A 19,486-nucleotide genomic window follows, 5' to 3' on the forward strand; every position below is an offset into this window, starting at 1 on the left:
TATAATGCCATTTTTTATTATTTTAACTTCTTTCATAAATTCATCATCTCATTTTATTTTTACAACTTTTTATAAGTAGTCCCAAGCAGATACTATCTTGATTTATAACTAAGGAGAGTAAAGGAATTACAGTGGCTTAAAGTCACTCAATCTCTCAAAGTCAGATAATTGAAGCTGAGTCTCAGCCTACTAAATCAAAGTTGTGTGTGTGTTACACTATTTCAATTGAATCTTTATACTAATAATGATAATTACTAGTATTTTATTCTTTTCATTTTGTAGGTAAGTAGAAATGGTTGAGTTATATGTGTGTGTTTATTTTGACATATATACATTTTACAATTATATATTTTTAACCATGTTACAGTTCCTTGTATTTACATTTGACTCTTGCAGAAAGTCATAGAAAGAAAATTTCATAGAATTAGAATATTGGGTTTATAGAATTTGAAGGCAACTATTTGAGGAGGGGAGAAAAATGAGTTATACTGACTGCTTCTGAGGAGACATGGAAATCAAATGGTCAATTAAGTATAATCATCAATACCAGCTTAACTTCTTTCTTCATTTTATTATCACATTTACAGATTTAAAGCATTCAGAACATAGTAAACAGATTATGCAAAAACAAGTAATTAAGTGGGTAGTGACTATAGTAGCATTTTATGTTAACTGAATCCTTTCAATAAGTGTTACTATATTCCAGCTTTTCTTGAGAATAATTTCAGTGATTTCAAATTAGCTTGTTTCAGTAATTTCACACAGTGCACCCCACATGCTGTAGTGAAAAGAAGAAGTGAGAGGATCAGTGGACCTCAGCTTGAAAACACTCCTCAGCTTTCTGGTCCCAAGAACAGGGAGGCAGTATACTTCCCCCTTACCATTTTTGCCAGTCGGTGTCTATGTGATGATTAAATATGACAACAGTGACAAAACATGCTAATCCAAAAACATACAGCATTTCATTTACAAGAAAAATAAAGTAGATTGGAAATAAGAATAATCTCTGAGCAAAAGCACTAAAGTTAAAGGCAAGTTTAGTAAGGATTTAAAGAAATCAATGATATAAAAGTAAATTAAAACATCTAAAAGTGAACAAGACTTGAAAAGACCCATAATTCATTTATTCATTTATTTAGACATACAAAATTACATCAAAGCAAAATACTAAAAACAGAGGTAATTGAAAAGAAAAGGTACTTTAAGAGGACTAAACTAAAAGCCAATGATAAACACACAAAAGCAACAACAAAAGTAAGCAGTTCAGATTTAAAATACAAGCAAAAATGTCTTAGTTAAAATATAAAAGCAACTATTTTTGTTCTTTCAATTATTCAACAAATATTAAGTAAGAACAAGTGTGACAAAAGAGTAGAACAAATTGCCTACTCTCATAGAGCTTACTTTATATAGAGAGAGAACTTATGAAACAACTAAATGAATAAATATAAACTTCACAAGTGCATCATCCCATTTTATTTTTACAATAGCCTTCTGTAAGTAGTCCCAAGCAGATACTGTCTTGATTTATAGCTAAGAAAGTATGCATTGGGCATTTCTTTCGTAACATTTAAAATATCCCCCATCCTACTTCTTACTCCAATCTCTGTTGTGTGAAGACTTCCACTAGTCACTTTCAGGTCAAACTGATAGCACCTTGAACTTGTATTTGCAAAACCTTGTACAGGGAAGTCCATGTCTGTGGGGCAGTTCTTGACCAATGGTAGTCTGGAGCTGATGTGCAAACTCAGATATATCATACAATGGTTCTCAGAAGACCCACTGTGATCAAAATCCTAGTGGGCAACCTGATTATGTAGTGTTAATTTGTCTTTCTGTCTTATCCTTTTCAACTTCCTCTTCTATCACTCACTTTACAAATATGAACCATAAAAGTTCAAAGAGTTAATTTACCAAGGCTACCATGTGTGTAAGGAAAAATAACACCTGTCTCAAGTGTCTTGCTTCGGAACTTGAGCCAGGGTATAAAACATTTTCTTCCTGTATCTTTTCTTAAACCTATTTTCTCTTCTCTTGCCCATCCAGTGACTTCAAGACATGCATGGCCCTGCTGATGTGAAGATATCAGTGGTGCTTTCTTATTATAACCTCTTCAAATATATCCATATGAAAAAAATTTATCCCAGAGGTCAAAATATTGATCCAATGGAACTCATCCCTAATAGTGGAATTCTAGGCATCTTTATTCCTTCAATTGGTTAGATCTTTCCACAAATTCATAATCACAGTATGTAGATGGTAGTCCCACACGGGCACTTATAAAACCTCCCTAGCAATAAAAATTAAGAATAATAGTCACTCCCGTCTTGAGTTGGTTTCAAGTACATCAATAGAACAACTTATAGAATTGTCATATTTTATGGAAAATTACAGAAAGCAGTGTTTCCAGTCATTTGCTAACTGAGCCAGAAATTATAATGGCATACCAAATTAGTCTGAGCTGTAAAGGGAAGATATTCACATTATTCTTCCCTGCCCTCACTACATGCATAAGAAGCTGAAAAGTCAGTACTTTTTTCCTCCGCATTTCTAAACTTGTTTCAAGTCTTTTCCACTTGTAGTTGCATTTTGGCTTCATTTATTCTCCCTGCATCCAATCACTTTGCCAGTGCAAAAACTTGATGACTCTCTAGTTAAAGTAGGGTCAGACTCATTTCTGGTCCCTGCATGATTGAAAGAAATATATAACTAAACTCTTTACTTAAATTTTGTTTGTCTCCCTATTGTATTTTGAGTCTTGTGTGTTTTATAAAGTTCATAAAATAGAGAGCATGCTGCTCATTCAGCACAGGCAATGAAAATAGGGCATGGTGTGTGTGTGCGTGTGCATGTGTTTTCCCCTAACTTTTTCATCCTTAGTCTCTGCCTGATTTGAGGTGAGAAACGGCTGTCTCTTACTCTTTTAGGTGACCGTCTGCCAGCAGCCAGGTAAGTTGTTGGCAGCTCTGCCCCTGACTAAGCCCTACTGTCACCTGCTGGGAGGCTGATGCCCAGCGAAATCCTATGTTTTTCAACACAGAAAGGGCCTGAGAAAAGAATGTGAGATGCCATCTTTGATCCATATGAATTGATCAGAAATGAACATCTTTTTAAAATTAGAAAACCTAAAATACAGGTCCCAACTTATGAACAACTGTGTCCCCAAATCGCAATACTTGTGCTCAAAAGTGTTCTCTGAAAATTTGTTCCAGAGACTATAGAGAGGACCCTGGAATTTCAGCAATGAATTAAATGGAGTCCCACACTTGAGAGATTACAGTCTAAAGAGCTAAAGAATTCATATAATGGATTTAAAATTCAGAATGTATTATGGTTCAGAGACTAGTTTTCCAAGTTAACCAATAAAAGTTGTCTGAAACTGTAAGAAATTAAATAAACCACTGAGGAATATAGTCTAAGATTTTATTTATTTGTCTGTCTGTTTGTTTATTTATTTATAGACAGAGGGGAAGGGAGGGAGAAAGAGAGGGAAACACCAATGCGTAAGAGAAACATTGATCAGTTGCATCTTGCACACTCCCAGCCGGGAGCCTGGCTGACCATCCAGGCAGGTGCCCTGACGGGGAATCAAACTGATGACCTTTTGGTTTGCATTACAACACCTAACCCACTGAGCCACACCAGCCAGGGCCAGGGGGCTATAGTCTAAATGATATATTATGTCAACAGTAAAGGTGAAAATGGGTAATTTCATGTGCTTTTTCTGAACTCAAGGCCACTGAGCAAAATTTAAAATGATAGCTTATCTCAGCATATGAAGTCTGTTTCATCGTCACCTGCCTCCTTCTTCTGTTTGACAAACAAGAGTAGTAGCTTCATGATGTAAAATTACTGTTTCTTTCTTCTTTCTAGCAAAGTTTCTATTCTCACAGAGTAGCTAGTCTCAGCTGTGCATTAGGAAAAACAAGGTGATTAAGCAAAATCACTCTATAACACAAATGACTGATGGAAACTTTGTTCTAGAAATATTAGCATTTTAAATGTAAGTCCTCCTTCATTTAACTTTTCCCTCGATGATTCTCAAACCTGTGTTTGCTTCATCATATCCCTTAGAGGGAAACACATTTTCAAGGACTCCTGAAAATACCTCTATGCACCCTCAGGGGTAAGAGGATAAGGACTGGTGAGACTCTACTCCGCTCCAGTGGCTCTCAAGGCCAGTGGGTGTGGGGCTGGTGGAAGATGGCTGCAGATGCTACAGCGTGCTGCAGTTGGCCTGGCATGTATTTTTTTTTCTTTTAGCTAGTTTATTTTATTATTTTTTTAAAGATTTTATTTATTTATCTTTAGAGGGGAAGGGAAGGAGAGAGGGAGAGAAACATCAATGTATGGTTGCCTTTCGTGCGTCCCCTGCTGGGAGTTGGCTTGCAAGGAACTGGCCTGCAACCCAGGCATGTGCCCTGACTGAGAATCCAATTGGGATCTTCTGAGTCGCAGGCTCGCGCTCAATTCACTGAGCTACACCAGCCAGGGCTCCTGGCATGTATTTTGAAAATAATGAGAATAATATTAAACTGTAGACAATGAAAAACATGTTCTACAATCCATATTACATAAAGTAAATTTTTACTTTAAAATTTCATTGAGCCCTGGCTGGTGTGGCTCAGTGGATTGAGCACGGGCCTGCGAACCAGAGGATCGCGGTTCGATTCCTAGTCAGGGCACATGCCTGGGTTGCAGGCCAGTTCCCAGCAGGGGATGCACGAGAGGCAACCATACATTGATATTTCTCTCCCTCTCTCCTTCCCTTCCCCTCTAAAGGTAAATAAAATCTTTAAAAAAATTTCATTGAGCTGGGGAGAGGGGGATATATGGGCACTAAATGGTAATGAGGAAAGAAACATAAAAATTAAATTTTTAAAAATCGTTGAGAATGAGGCAAAAAATACAATAATTCTCAGGTGGGTAAATGACTTTTTAGGTGTTTATTCCAGAATATCCAGATGTTTGATGTATCAAAATTGACACAAGTTAATATTGAGTTGTGTCAATTATCTGATTACTGACAATTTGGTTCATATAAAAGTAAGGTGAAACAAACAAATGATAACAGGAACCAAAGCAATGTGGTGTTTTTGTCAAGAGAGATGCTTGGGTCAGCTCTATTTGGGACTCTGTAGAAAGTTGGGGTCAATGGTCTCTCCAGCTTTTGCCTCTGTCCACCTCAACCATTGTAGTTAGAATGAAAAATCTAACTATATACAGATGAAACAATTCTGGCCACTTCCATGATGGCCTTGGCATTGATACATGCTTTTAAGACCTTGGGATGCATCCTGCTTTCCCTTATGGAGTCCACAGATAAAAAGGAGTGTTTGATGGTAGTACATACTATAATGAAAACTGTACCTAAACGAGTGATATGACAGGAAATGACTGGAGTAAGAATAGGGCATTATTTTGATTTGGCTGATGGTTGGAGAGCTCTGAGGAGGTGGCTTTTTAGCCCATAACAAGCTCCTAGCCTTGCAAAGAACAGAAGAATAAATATTTCTGATAAGAGGAACAGCAGGCACAAAAGCATAGGATGTAAATGAGTTTGGCTGATTCTAGAAATAGAGAGAAAGCCAGCGTGAATGGTGGGCAGTGCCTTTGCAGAGACAGGCAACACCTGGTGCCCACAGGGCCCCGCAGGCCACAGTAAGGGAACACACTGTTATTTGAGATGCAGTGGGAAGTCTTTGCAGAACTTTTAGCAGGGGTATAGCAAGAGCCTGCTATTTTTGTGCATACCCTTTATAATAAATGAAATGCTTAGATATCAGTTACTTCTCACAAAATGTATGGATTTCTTGAAAGAACACATTCCTAAGAATAGTACTATCTCGCCCTGGCTGGTGTAGCTCAGTGGATTGAGCACAGGCCTGCGAACCACACAATCATGGTTTGATTCCCAGTCAAGGCACATGCCTGGATTGCAGGCCAGTTCCCAGCAGGGGACTCACAAGAGGCAACCATACATTGATATTTCTCTCCTTCTCTCCTTCCCTTCCCCTCTAAAGACAAATAAATAAATTGAAATTAAAAAAAAAAGAATTAAAATAGTGTGAAGGGTAACCCTTCTACAAAAAAAAAAAAAAAAAAGAATAGTACTATCTCACTGTTCTCTGAAGTGGTGAAGCCTATGGAAAACTAACCTTTCTTGTTCAGTCCACTGTCACCAAGCCATCCTTTGCATGCTTGAGCTACTCTGTGCATGAGCCTCTAAAACTCCGGAAACCAAAAACTCCCCTACCTACTTAGCATGCACAGTGTAATTTCTCTGAAGTATCTTATGGGCTACTCACTTTGCTGTGATCTTCTTTTGGAGTATTTTAATGGATTTTAGAAGAGTGTTAAATCTCTGCTTTGTGAAGCCTTCTTCCTATCCTCAAATTATCTTAATTCATTACCTTCTTGCTATGATAGTTTAATTAAGTATACGATATAAAGCTAATTTAGTTCACATTTTTGCTTTTAATAGTTTTCACTTTCTTTATTGAAAAAGTAATTACTGAATTTCAATACAATAACTGGAAATTACTTTTTCTAATAACATATATTATCACATCACCATCGGCAGAAAATACTTTGAAGTATCCCCAACTTTAGCTTACTGAAAATGAGCTCAAAATTGTCAGTGCAGGAAAATTGATAATTGGTTATAAAAACACTGGCCTTTTAACTTATTTATTTCAAAATTACACATTTTCCCATGTAACCTAAAAGTTACAAAAATGCAGGGGAAAAGTAAATATAATCCTAATACTCAGCTCAAAGAACTATTAACATTTGGTTGCAAGCCTTCCATATCTTTTCTATCTATGTATGTACATATACACATGTAAGTACATTTTCATTGTATGTTGGTATTCTATTACTTATATGTACTGTATTATGAAATTGAACAATACAAAAGTTCCTTTTTATTAGATCATAGATAATAAAAACAAATTATTTCAGTATGGTTCTACATAATAATGTAACCATTTTCAATACCTTTAATTTTTACTATCTTGTGAAATGACATTTATACACATTTTTATGTTCACCTAAATATATATATATATATATATATATATATATATATATATGTATATATAAATTATATTTACACATTTGCTTAATAATTTCTTCAGGACAAATTCCCAATAGTTAAACAGGTGGGCATGACAAAGAACTAACACATTATTAATACATGTGATAACATATTTCTAATTTTTAAAAAATTTGTTTATACACCAGGAATATATGACATTGCTCATATCCTCAGCAATACTGAGTATTCTTCTTTTACTGGCCAATCTTATAGATAGAGACAAAAAATATTTTCATCAACATTTGTTCAACTTACTAATTAGAAGAGTTAATACTTGAAAAATAATTAAATTAAAAAATTGGGAACAAAAGAAGAGTGAAGAATTTTTTATGTTTCTTTCACCACACCTGGCCCTCAACTCTGTTTTGGTGGCATTTCTCCACAGGCTCCTGTAGATCCCTACACATTGTTACACTCACAAAGCATTTTCAGGTAGTTCATTCCTAAGGATAATAAAGTGAGTTAAGGAGATGTTACGGGACATGAGATAAACTATGGTGGTCAGAGGAGGTTCCCCATCATGCTTCCGGAAAATTAGCTGTGGTTTTAACGTCACAAATTCACCCAGCCCACAATATATATTTTACCAGGCTCTTATCTAAAAGCTCCTCAGAGACTTTTTAGAAACAAATTATTCACCAGGTTTAGACTTTAAGACATCTGGGTTGAGAGACATCAGATACAAATATTTGGGATATGCATTATACATGGGTATAATAATTCCATGTATATTGCACACCAAAACGTGGTATGCATTATACACAGAAAAACACAGTAGTTCACTTGTAAAACACAAAATTCATGATTATCTACCCCAAAGCAAGGACTTAGAAATCTATACTCTCTTTCTGGCTAGAGTATTGGAAGAAGACGTTTTTGCTTGACTATAGCTTTACAAGCTTTATAGGGAGGAAGACAAAGAAGAGTAATGGTAGTTGTTTGCTGAGCAAAATGAGAAAAGTTTGGATTTTCATGAACTCTGCCACAGATCAGGGAATCACTTTCACATAGTCAAGAGAGTAACTGAGGATGAAGGGTCAATGATCAGTTCTGCAGTTGTTCACTTTGCTACTTAAAGTGAGCTTCTTGGATTAGCAGTGCAGCATCTGGAAGTTACAGAACAGGACCAAGGGCGGGGGCAGTGTACGATATACTATTACCAAAATGACCCCCGACTAAGTTCACTATGCCTGCCGCCAGAGAAAAGACATCTCTCAATGCCAAAGATTTGTGAAAAGGAAAGAAAATATTTATTTATAGCTATATAAACTTAGAGTAGTGACTTAAATGTCTTCTTTAAAATATCAAAGTCCTTTAGAATACCCAGAAATGCACACAGTCCTTCCTTCTTCCTCTGCCTTAATCTGGGGTACCATATCTCAGGATAAGAAGTAGAAGTCCATGGTTCAGGCTTCTGGCACCATCAGCTGCATTACTGCCAGGATCTCTAGGTTAATCCAAAGCCCTGTGGCACCTTCTCGTGGTCCACCAGCAAGAGTCCTTTAAGGCCTTTTCTTCCAGGCAAAGTCTCTCCTGCTTCCTAAGCCATGCGGCAAAAGGGAGCACACCAAAGCCATGTTGTCCCCACTCTGCCAAAGCCTGTGGTTCTCTCCTTTCTACTGCCACAACCATGTGGTCCTCTCTGGCCTGAGCTGCGGGGGTCCCCACTCTGTCAAAGCTGCGTGGTTCTCTTCTGCATGGTTGCTGCATCTGGATTTAAATCCCCACACCAATCTTCCTCTGCAGCTTCATTTCTGACTCTTCCTACAATCAGTTACATCTTCCTACAATCAGTTACAACCAGCATTCCTGTATTCTTCCAGGTTTAGTGGGCTGCCATACTAAGTCTGGGCAGGTGCGGCCCCATGTCATGGAGCCAATCTTCTCCAAGCTCTCACACCCCACAGTTCCATCTTGGGTGCAAGCCACTTCCATCCCCCTGGCTCAAAGCGTGGCCATAACTATTTAACATACTTATGAAGCCAGTTAAAGGTTATAGATATATTAAATGACCATGCCAGAGTTTAGCTGCAAAGCTGTTGCTGTATAAAACAGCTCTGCATGTTCCTGATCTATGTGTCCCTTCCCCCAGCTCACACCTGTGAGTGATACAACACATGATGCTCCATGTGTTGTATCCTCACATGGAAGCAACAACCTAAAGATTTGGTTCATTTCTTTGCTCACAATTTTATAATCATAGCTCTTCTTTTGTATATATAATGAAAACAAAATAGAAAGCAAAAACATATATCAGTTCCTAATAAATGCAAAGTTATCTAAAATGCCAGGGAAATAGGCTATGTCAACTTAAAATATTCACTCTTTTGCTGACACATTACCAACAGACATAACTTAAAGACATGATGAGATGTTATTAAATGCCACATGAAAAGAAAAAACATTAATTCAATAATATAAGTATTCAGATATCCAGATGTTTAACATTTCACATCCTGTATATTTCTCTAATGTTTCCTGGATACCTTGAGTTCTAGACCCCATTCCAAATCCCTATTTGGGTCCCCCCTCTTGGCTGCACTCTGTTACGTGGACACCTGGACACTTCTGAAAAATGCAGAATCCCTGAACATTGCCCTTACTTGCTACTTTAGAATCTGCATTTTAACAAGATTCCCAGGGTATTCATATGCATCTCAAAGTGTGAGAAGCCTGATTTAGGAGATAAAATTTGCAGAACCTGGTGGTAAGTAAGATGTGGAAAATGAGCGAGACCATGGGAAAAGACACCACTGAGGTTGTGTTACTGACCAAGAAATGCATTGCTTAATAACTAATGCACAAGTGGCTGGAGATAAGTGGTCAAATAGCAGCCCAGGGTAGTGTCATGTATAGAAAATGAGTGTGCAGTCCAAATTCTGTGGTGCAGAACTCCAGAGAAGAGCAGTTGCCCATGAGTTAGATTAGTTTGTCTCCAAAACATTCATAAATGACTAAATAATTTTCTTGACATTATTAAATGAAACAATGCATTTCAAGTACTTATAAACTTATGTAGACAACTAACTTTACCTATCATTACAATTATCATCATTGTCATCATCTTCATTTTCGGTCAAGTAATTGGACTATTAAGGAGAAGTAAACACATTAGAGAACAATACTGTGCTGATAAGGGCGTGGTATAATTATATAAGCCACCTTAATTACTAAAAATATAAAAAAGAAAAGAAAAGTTGTCACTTTTCAAAAGCTCAGCAATAGAATACACCACATCAGCACTTACTTTGTGGATGTGCCTGTAATTAAAACCATGGTGTGGAATTCCTGATTGCTCAGCTTTTGCAAATTGAAGGGGTAATAAATAGCAGAGAAAGAAAACTGGTTGCTTTTTCAAAGATTTACAGAAACAAACATCTAATTTTCATGTTATGCTTGTTTAATTAGGTAATTTACTATAACATATATTTATAGGACAAAGTACAGATAAGAGGAGGATCTTTTTTCTCCTTATAACATTTTGTGAGTATTAATTCATAATGCACAAAAGGACTTGCTGATTCTTACATAATAATGCTGGTGATCAAAATTTATAGACACAAGATTTAAGTACAGTATAGAATATAAGAAAAAATAGGGTGAGAAAAAAGGTATATTTGAGGAGAATGAAGAGGAATAAAAACACTGATCTTGTATAGTAGCCAGTTGATGTCCTGGGAGTAAAAAAACCTAAACTCAAGTGTGAGATCACACTAAATAGCAAAGAAGTCTCTTATACATGTAACCTTTCTTTTTCTCTATCTCTGAATTGGGAAATTGGAGACAGGTTCAACTCACTTCAGAAATAGTAAAATTTAATATCTTCACGTTTTGCAAAAGCAAGGGTTTGATGTCAGTTTTGACCTGGTCAATCCTCTGAATTAGCTCTGTGTCTGAGATCAAATTAATGTATTTGCATTTTAGTAAACAATAAAATGCTAAACCAAAGAGAGTAAATAGTGCTGAGATTACTTTCTAGAAATCTGTCATTGACCTTCAAGAAGTGCTAGGATAGGAAAGTGAAGAGAAGAAGCTTGTACAGCTTTGAGATTCCCTCATTTTTTGCATTTCAGCACCTCTGATTTTTACCTCTTACTTAGACTGCCACATGAGCATTTGCTTGAAAATATGCTTCCTCTAAAAATGCAATTAAAAACTACAGTACCTATCCTAATATCTTACATAGAAAACACCCTAGGTCCTCAAAGGTTTCGAATAGGCCCACTCTCCGTCTTCACTGAGAAGAGGTGTCTGTAGATTACTGAATGGGCTTTAGGTTAATGACCAATGAACATGGTCAACAGGGAATAAAAAAGAAGAGTTATAGTCAAGTGGAAGAAAACACCAGAAATTTGCTGTAACATTCAAATATATATACCATTCAGGCATATTTGCTGTAAAATGCAAAAGTATTTAGTATCATAACTATTACTTAAAAATGAGAAAATAATTCCTCTGATGAAATGTTAAACATCTGGATATCTGAATACTTATATTATTGAATTAATGTTTTTCTTTTCATGTGGCATTTAATAACACCTCATCATGTCTTTAAGTTTTCTGTTGGTAATGTGTCAGCAAAAGAGTGACGATTTTAAGTTGACATAGCCTATTTCCCTGGCATTTTAGATAACTTTGCATTTATTAGGAACTAATACATGTTTTTGCTTTCTATTTGTTTTCATTATATATACAAAAGAAGAGCTATGATTATAAAATTGTGAACAAACAAATGAGTCAAATCTTTAGGTTGTTGCTTCCATGTGAGGATACAACACATGGAGCATCATTTGAACTCAATGTACATTAACAACTAACACAGGGCTTGAATTGGGTGATGCTGGAGATAGTGAGACGACTTTATAAATAAGGCACCTCTCTGAAGTCTCCCCACTTTGAAAAGTTATATACAGTGACATTAATTATGAACCCACCAAATTTCACTCTAGATTTGTCATCTGTACAGAAAATCAGATGTTCCTAAAAGTGAAATAGGTAAAACTAACATGCAGAAGAGTTAACATAGCAGGTCTGTGTCTGCTATCCTTAGGCCTGCTTAGGATAAGATTGGCCAGCTTTGGGGAACACAGATTTTGAGAGTGTTACTCCCTAGAAAGAACTTCTAGTTATGCCTAAACTACTTATGCAAAATTATGTGTATTTTGCATATATATATATATTCACATTGCAAAATATGTACATATATTTTAGCCTGAATCCATGCTTTCCTTCTGGATGTCTGGAATTTTGGTAGATGTTAAGCAGAGGGTGCCTTTGTGACCTGGCCCCAGTAAATCACCCAGGATGGGTACCTAGTGAGCTTCCCTAGTAGAAAGCATTTCCTACATGTTTTCACAACTCCTTACTGGAAGAATTAAGTGTGTCCTGTGTGACTCCCCTGGGAGAGGACATTGAAAAGCTTTCACTTAGTTTTTTCTGGGCTTCAGTCTAGTGTCTTTTCCTTTGTTGGTTTCACTGTGCATCCCTTCAATGTAATAGAGTTGAGACAATTCATAAGTACACATCACACAAATTTCCCAGATCTTAGAGGTTCAAAGAGAGGAAAGGTGTTCTGTTTCATTGGTACTGCTTGTTCATATCCCTCTTAATCCAAAAATAATTTTAGACTGAGAAGCCAAGAAACAGCAGTGAGTAGCAGATCATTTGGGAAGGGGAGGTCTGAGAGGGAATTTAAACTTTCAATCACTTGTCAAATTATTTGAAGAAGTTCTACACACAACAAGTGGGTAAAGTGTCTGTCAATCATTGAATAATTTCTTTCTCTATTACAGCAATCAATTCCCAAACAAAAGATTATGGTTTCAGGTACTGCCTCCCTTTTCCAGTAATTCCATATCATTGGGTGAGAAATGAGATGAGTATATTTTAGAACAGGACAAATAGATTGATCAGTGCTTTACTGGGTTACATATATGAACACATTTTCAGTCGTAAGTCAAATTTACAGTTTTTAATTACCTTTTTATTTGCATCATTAGACATTCTTTAGTCTTCAGAATGATGGAATGAATGAATTGTATGTCAAAAGATTACAGCGCAATTTCTAAGTACATTGAGGCATGTATTACTATTAATAATCTGGAGTTGTATAGTAGTCATTAATATTTTTGATACTATGATACTGTCAGAGTATTTCATATACTATCCAATTACCTATCTTTTACTTTCATGGTCTTGATTTGAATTTTTTTTAAATTTATTTTTCGCAACTTGCCCCAATGTTTGTGGATTAAATAAAAAACTGGATTCACAATTGTGATTTTTTCTTCTCTTGCATAAAAAAAACCTTTATCCAGAATTGAGTGAATGACTAAGAGCATGATAAAGAACTATGGTCTCACCCTGACTGATGTGGCGCAGTTGGCTGGGCATCGACCCACAAAGCAAAATGTTGCTGGTTTGATTGCTGGCCAAGGCACATGCCTGGGTTGTGGGTTTGGTATAAGCCATGCCTGTGGGTTTGGTATTGATGTTTCTCTCCCTTTTTTCTCCCCCTCTTTCCCTTTCTCCAGTAAATAAGTAAATAGATAGATAGATAGATAGATAGATAGATCAATCAATCAATATTTTTAAAAAGAATTATGATCTCAGTTTTATTACATGTCCTTCATGCCCATGTAAATTTAAGCAGTACACTGTTCTAAATTTGGAAAGATATCTTTATAACCAATACAGAAATTTTATATGCATAACACAAAATATGCATTTCTCCTCTGCATTTAGGAGAAGTACACTTTGACCTTTGAACAAAGTGGGCATTAGAGAAGGCTCATGCCTACACAGTTGAAAGTTTGTGTATAACTTGATTCCCCCAAAACTTAACTATTAATAACCTACTATTGACCAGAAGATTTACCAATAATATAAAGTCGAGTAACACATATTTTATGTTATGTATAGTATATACTGTATTCTTATAATAAAGTAATATAGAAAATATAATTACAAAAATCATAAGAAATGAAAATACAGTCATAGTATTATACATGTTTATTGAAAAAAATCCAAGTGTAGTACACCAGAGCAGTTGTTCAAACCCAGGTTGTTCAAATCATCTGTATTTTGACTGATACAAACATTAATGTCTGTTTTCAATGTACAAATAATAGATTTCCTTCTGAATTTAACTCAGTAGTTTGTCAGCATGACTTGAACTGGAATGCTTTGGCCACCTAATTGCAATGCCTATTTCGATGTGCAACTGATGAAGTAGCGTCTCTGGGAGGTCACCTTCTGACAGTTAACAACTCTTCTCTTGGCTAGAAAGTATAGCAGTGGCAAAAGTAGGCAAAGTCTTAGCTGGTGTGATCTAGAATCATATCTTAAGGGCTACATAGCTAAACAACCTAGACACTTAAAAGCATAAAACAGAGTGAAAATCAAAAAAACAAGTTAAGATTAATTTTGTGTAACCCCAGTATGCCCAGAAGAACACAATGTTGTTAACAGAGTCAAGAGATTCCCAAGTTCCTTAATGATTTTAGCTTTCATGGTTAATGTACCACCAGGGACCCAGCAACCCCCATCCTCTCCTCAGAAGCATCAAGGCCAAGGAGCTGCTTCTGAGTCTATTATAATGTTTAGTGGTGGAATTGTCCTTAAATATTAGCCCTAATTATTTTGTAAGATAGGTAGTATATTGCCAAGGACTTAAGGGTTTGAGCATCAGAGTGTCTGGGTTTAAATATTAGTTCTACTGTTTACTGTCTGAGTGTTGTTGGGCAAATATTCTGAACCTCAATTCTAACTTTAAAATGAAAGTCAGAACTACCAGGTAATGTTGGAACATTCAAACAAATCCCTGTGACAGACAATAGGGGGGAATAAATAAATAAATAATTTTAAAAGGTTGATGTCATGTCAAAGGGACACAAGACCAAACTGAATGAGCTCCAAAAGACTCAAGCCAAATACCATATGATCTCACCTTTAACAGGAAGCTAAACAACAAAACAAACAAGCAAGCAAAATATAACCAAAGACACTGAAATAGAGAACAGGCTGAGAGTGACCAGAGGGGAGAGGGGAGGGAATTTCAGGGGAAATAAGGGAGGGATTTAGAGGAACCTATATAAAGGATACATGGACAGCTGAGAAGGGTGGAAATGGGAGGGAGGGGGGAGGATGGGGAGTGGGATAGGATGGGAGTAATAGACAGAAAACTGTACTTGAAAAATAATTAAATAAAAAAATTGGGGGAAAAAAAGACTCAAGCCAGAACAATTTGAACAACATACTTAATAATATCACACTTGATTGGAATCCAAAGTATAAAATAAATGTAAATAAGTTCATACTGATTTAAGCAAGTGATCAAATAAACGAATAGATGGGAGAGAAGTAAAAAACTGTTCTTATAAGAAAATGTTAAGTAACAATATAGGTAGATATTATTCCCCTCCAGGAAGAGGAATCTAATTCCCATGTCTCATCCTCCTTAAGTGGGGCCTGGACTTAATGATTTGCATCCCAAGAATATTTTAGATACAGCGGGAAAATATTTTTGTAGTGGAAAAACCAAGCAGATACTACAGTTACAAAAGTGATCAAAGTTAGTGTCACCAGTATAAGTCATGACATCATGTACTCCCTGGCGCAATATGCCGGAAAGAGCCCTTTACTTGTCTTATATTCTTGTCCCCAAAATCCATAACCTAAGTTTCATCAAAATAGAAATATTAGACAAAATTAAATTGATGGACACCATATGAAATATCTGACCTGCATTCTTTAATCTGTCACAGTCTTGAAAATCAAGGTAAGGTTAAGATCTTGTCATAAACAAGGAGAATCTAAGGATACCTGATGACTAAATGCAATGCAGTATTCCAGATGGGATCTTAGAACAGGAGGAAAATTCATTAGGGGAAAAACTAATGAAATATGAATGAAGTTTGCAGGTTAATGTACCAATGCTGTTTTTTTAGTTTTGGGAAATGTATCAAGAATACTAATATTGGGAAAAATAGCAAATGGTATATTATGGCACAAGTTTTACAATTTTTTTGTAAATCTAAATTTATTTCAAAATAAAAAGTTTATTGTACTAAGAGAAAGAGGGAAAGGGCAAAGGCAAGAATGAGAGGAGTAACAATAAAAATTCAGTTACTTTATTCTCCTTTTTTCCTACTCTTATTTAGAATAAGTATTCTCAGATGCCAAGTACACACTATGTAGTTGAATTTACATAAATGTTAGTAAAAAGCAAAGAAAGCTACATCCAGGGATTTGGAAGTCAGGATGGCTCTTACCCTTGGGGAAAGGTGATAGTGCTGGAGAGTGGGTATGACAGAGTTCTGGACTTGTTCTCTTTCTCGATGTTTATATGGATGTGAGCTCTTTGTGAAATTTTTTTTAACTGAACAGTTAAGATTTATTCATTTTCCTGTCTGTTATACTTGAATTACATACTTCTACAGTTCATATTAGAGAATAAATGCCAGAGGGAAATGAAGGGTACAGGGTTAGAGTTCACTGACAGATGGAGCCACCTTTCTCCTCCAAGCATCAGCTTGTATTCTACTAACGTTATTAAAATTATCTCCAAACTCTTTTTAGTGAGATCTGTAGCAGAGCCCATACATGCTCTCTCTAAATCCTAGTAGAAAACAGAATTCACGTTTAGGGCCACCTCATTTACTGGCTCATACCTTAATTCTTCTGAAGCTGACAGTCTGCTCTGATCACCTCCAGGTAATAGCAGAGCACAGAATTTAGACAAAACCCATTCATGAATAGTAAAAACACAGTTCCTAAGAACTCTGTGCTAATTCCACCTGTGTGGATCCACATAGGCTTCCTTTCATGGCTCAGTAATTTTTAGATTCCATATCTTAAGCTGGACAAAATAAGAGAAAAGGCATCTCCCCCTTTCTGAACAATTTAAATAGGGAATGGGGAACTCATTTTTAACATAATCTGGTTTTCTGAAGTTTGTCTGTAAGTAGTGGCAGGCAAGTAGAAAATATTGCTATTGTACAGGGAAATATGTGGAAGTAGTTTATGACTCAAAAGCACTATGCACTTAGAGCAGACTCTCCCATGAGAAATAACTCTCAAGGAGCTTTAAAGTAAATTGGAAAAAGAAGGGGGAGGGAAGGTGGAGGGGAGGAAGAGTGAATGAAGAAGAGTCAGCAAATGAGCAGGTTTTCATTTGAAATTTAAATTGGCAGCTGGCACTATTTGAATCATTCTGCATTTAATATAATTTGAATGAGGTAGATGATAGTCTTACATTTTGAAGAGGCAAAGTCTTGAATATGAGAAATGTACAAACCGCTATTATTTTGCACAGCTCAATTTGACATACTTCCCTTCACTGTGCTTAGAAGAAAATGAGGTGCAGGTATTTTAGTTGTTTATTTCTCATCAGCACAGTGCATCAAAGTGCAAGATTTAAGTCACATATGTAGTTCTAAACTACTAAATGAAGTTATTGAAATGGAGGAAGAAACAAAACCTTGAGTTTGTTATTGATTGAAAGGGGAATATTTATAATGTGGAAATTAATCTGGGCTTAAAAGATAGTCATTAATTGTAAAGCTATTCTGCTAGTAACATTTATCATTCAGGAATGATATGCAAGAAGAACATTTTAATTGACATCAAAAATACATACACCACTCTTTATAGATCCAAGAAAATGTCCTTTATTTCACGAGAAGATGGATTTTATACATTTTTTTCAGTTAACATTCTGAATATATACATCTCAAAAATACAAACACTCCACATACAAGGGATTTTAAAATTAAGATGAAAAATAGTCAAAGAACACCAAGATGAGAGCAGAAAAATCTTATGAGCAAGAAAGTCTAACAAGCATATGAAAGTACACACAGTGTCTTAGACACATCATCTGTATTTTATCATCTCACATATTAGAGAAGGGAACAGGTTATTGTTCTTCTAGAGAAAATAGGCACTGTGCCTATATTATCACATTTTATCCTCATAATGCTGATAAGTATGTGTTACTTTTCCAGTTGTATACATGAAATAACTGAAGCCTAAAAAATAGGTAAATTTAGGTCCAAACAGCTATGGACACCTTTGGAATCTGGGCCTTCTGTGAGCCTGAGCTCACAGATCCTTTGGACAACGCTTTGCAGATCCTGTTTTCCTTATCGACTACCAGTGAAAACATAGGTGTCAGAAAAATTTCAGGGAAGGTTTATAACTTACTTAGAGGCTAAGGAAGAAATTGGGGATTTTTATATTGTATTCTTTTCCTCAAAAGCCCTTGTGATAGTATAGAAAATAAACAGAAGAAAACAAACAAACGATCAGTAACATCAAAGGGTACAATTGACCCTAACAGAATGGGCAACTGCAGGGGGGTTCAAGTGTGGACCCCAACACCTTTGGGGGCATCATTACAACGTAGAGAAACACACCTTGGGCTCATCCTACTTGTAGTTTGGAGTCCAACTCTACCTATATGGCTATTTGTGTGAATTTGACCAAAATCTCTACATTCTAGTTAGTTAATTTATGAAGTAGGAGAGATAATGTTGCCTTCACTGGAGTACATTTTGAACATTAAGTAAGGCGATGCATTTAAAGACCTGAATATAGTGCCTGGGCACTATATCGAGCTCTGGGCTATATCGAGCTCTTAAATGTTCTTCCCCCTTATCTGATAAACGTTTTCTTCAATAGAATAAAGGAAACTGACAGCAGGGGACTGGCATTACTTGCATTGTCTATGGCAAAGAATTGCAAAATTCCTTCAGTTATTCAGAATTATGAAAATAAAGCATATAATTTTTGCTCAATCCCATTTTTGTGTTCAGATGCTTGGATTCATGTCCATAGAGTTACTTGATGTTTAAAGACCAAGGAGTGAAATATTCAAAGTGGATTTTCTCATTCACGTGGATTTAGTGCACATTTCTGACTTTTTGCCTTGCTGTGTGAAGGAGATTTTTGTGGAAATGTCTTCAGGTATTTTCAGGTCACTCGGTTTTCCTAATACTAGGTATCAGTATGGTGTTAGAAATAGAAGAATAAATAAGTTCAATAATCAGTCCAGCATTACTCATTTCTGATTTGAGGCGTCATCTTGAAAACAAATACTTTATGTAAATCCAATAAGAAGTAAAATAATTTAAATTATCAAATAACCAATATCTTAAATACATGACCTGAGAGTATAATCAGGCACTGGGTTTCAAAAAGGATGTTTTCATAGTTGTGCATAATTTAAAAGGAGAGGACAAGTATAAATTTATGTAATAAGGGATGAAGGTATTTATACTTTTTAAATATTTAAATGTGGTTTGATTACATCCTCAAACAACTTTTTCTGCCCTGTTATCTGGTATAACTAAATATAGCCTTGCAGTCTGAAGGATCAAAGATGTA

This window comes from Sturnira hondurensis, unplaced genomic scaffold, assembly GCF_014824575.4.
Source record: "Sturnira hondurensis isolate 20B ecotype Veracruz unplaced genomic scaffold, ASM1482457v3 Scaffold0021639, whole genome shotgun sequence".
In the NCBI taxonomy this organism is placed as follows: Eukaryota; Metazoa; Chordata; class Mammalia; order Chiroptera; family Phyllostomidae; genus Sturnira; species Sturnira hondurensis.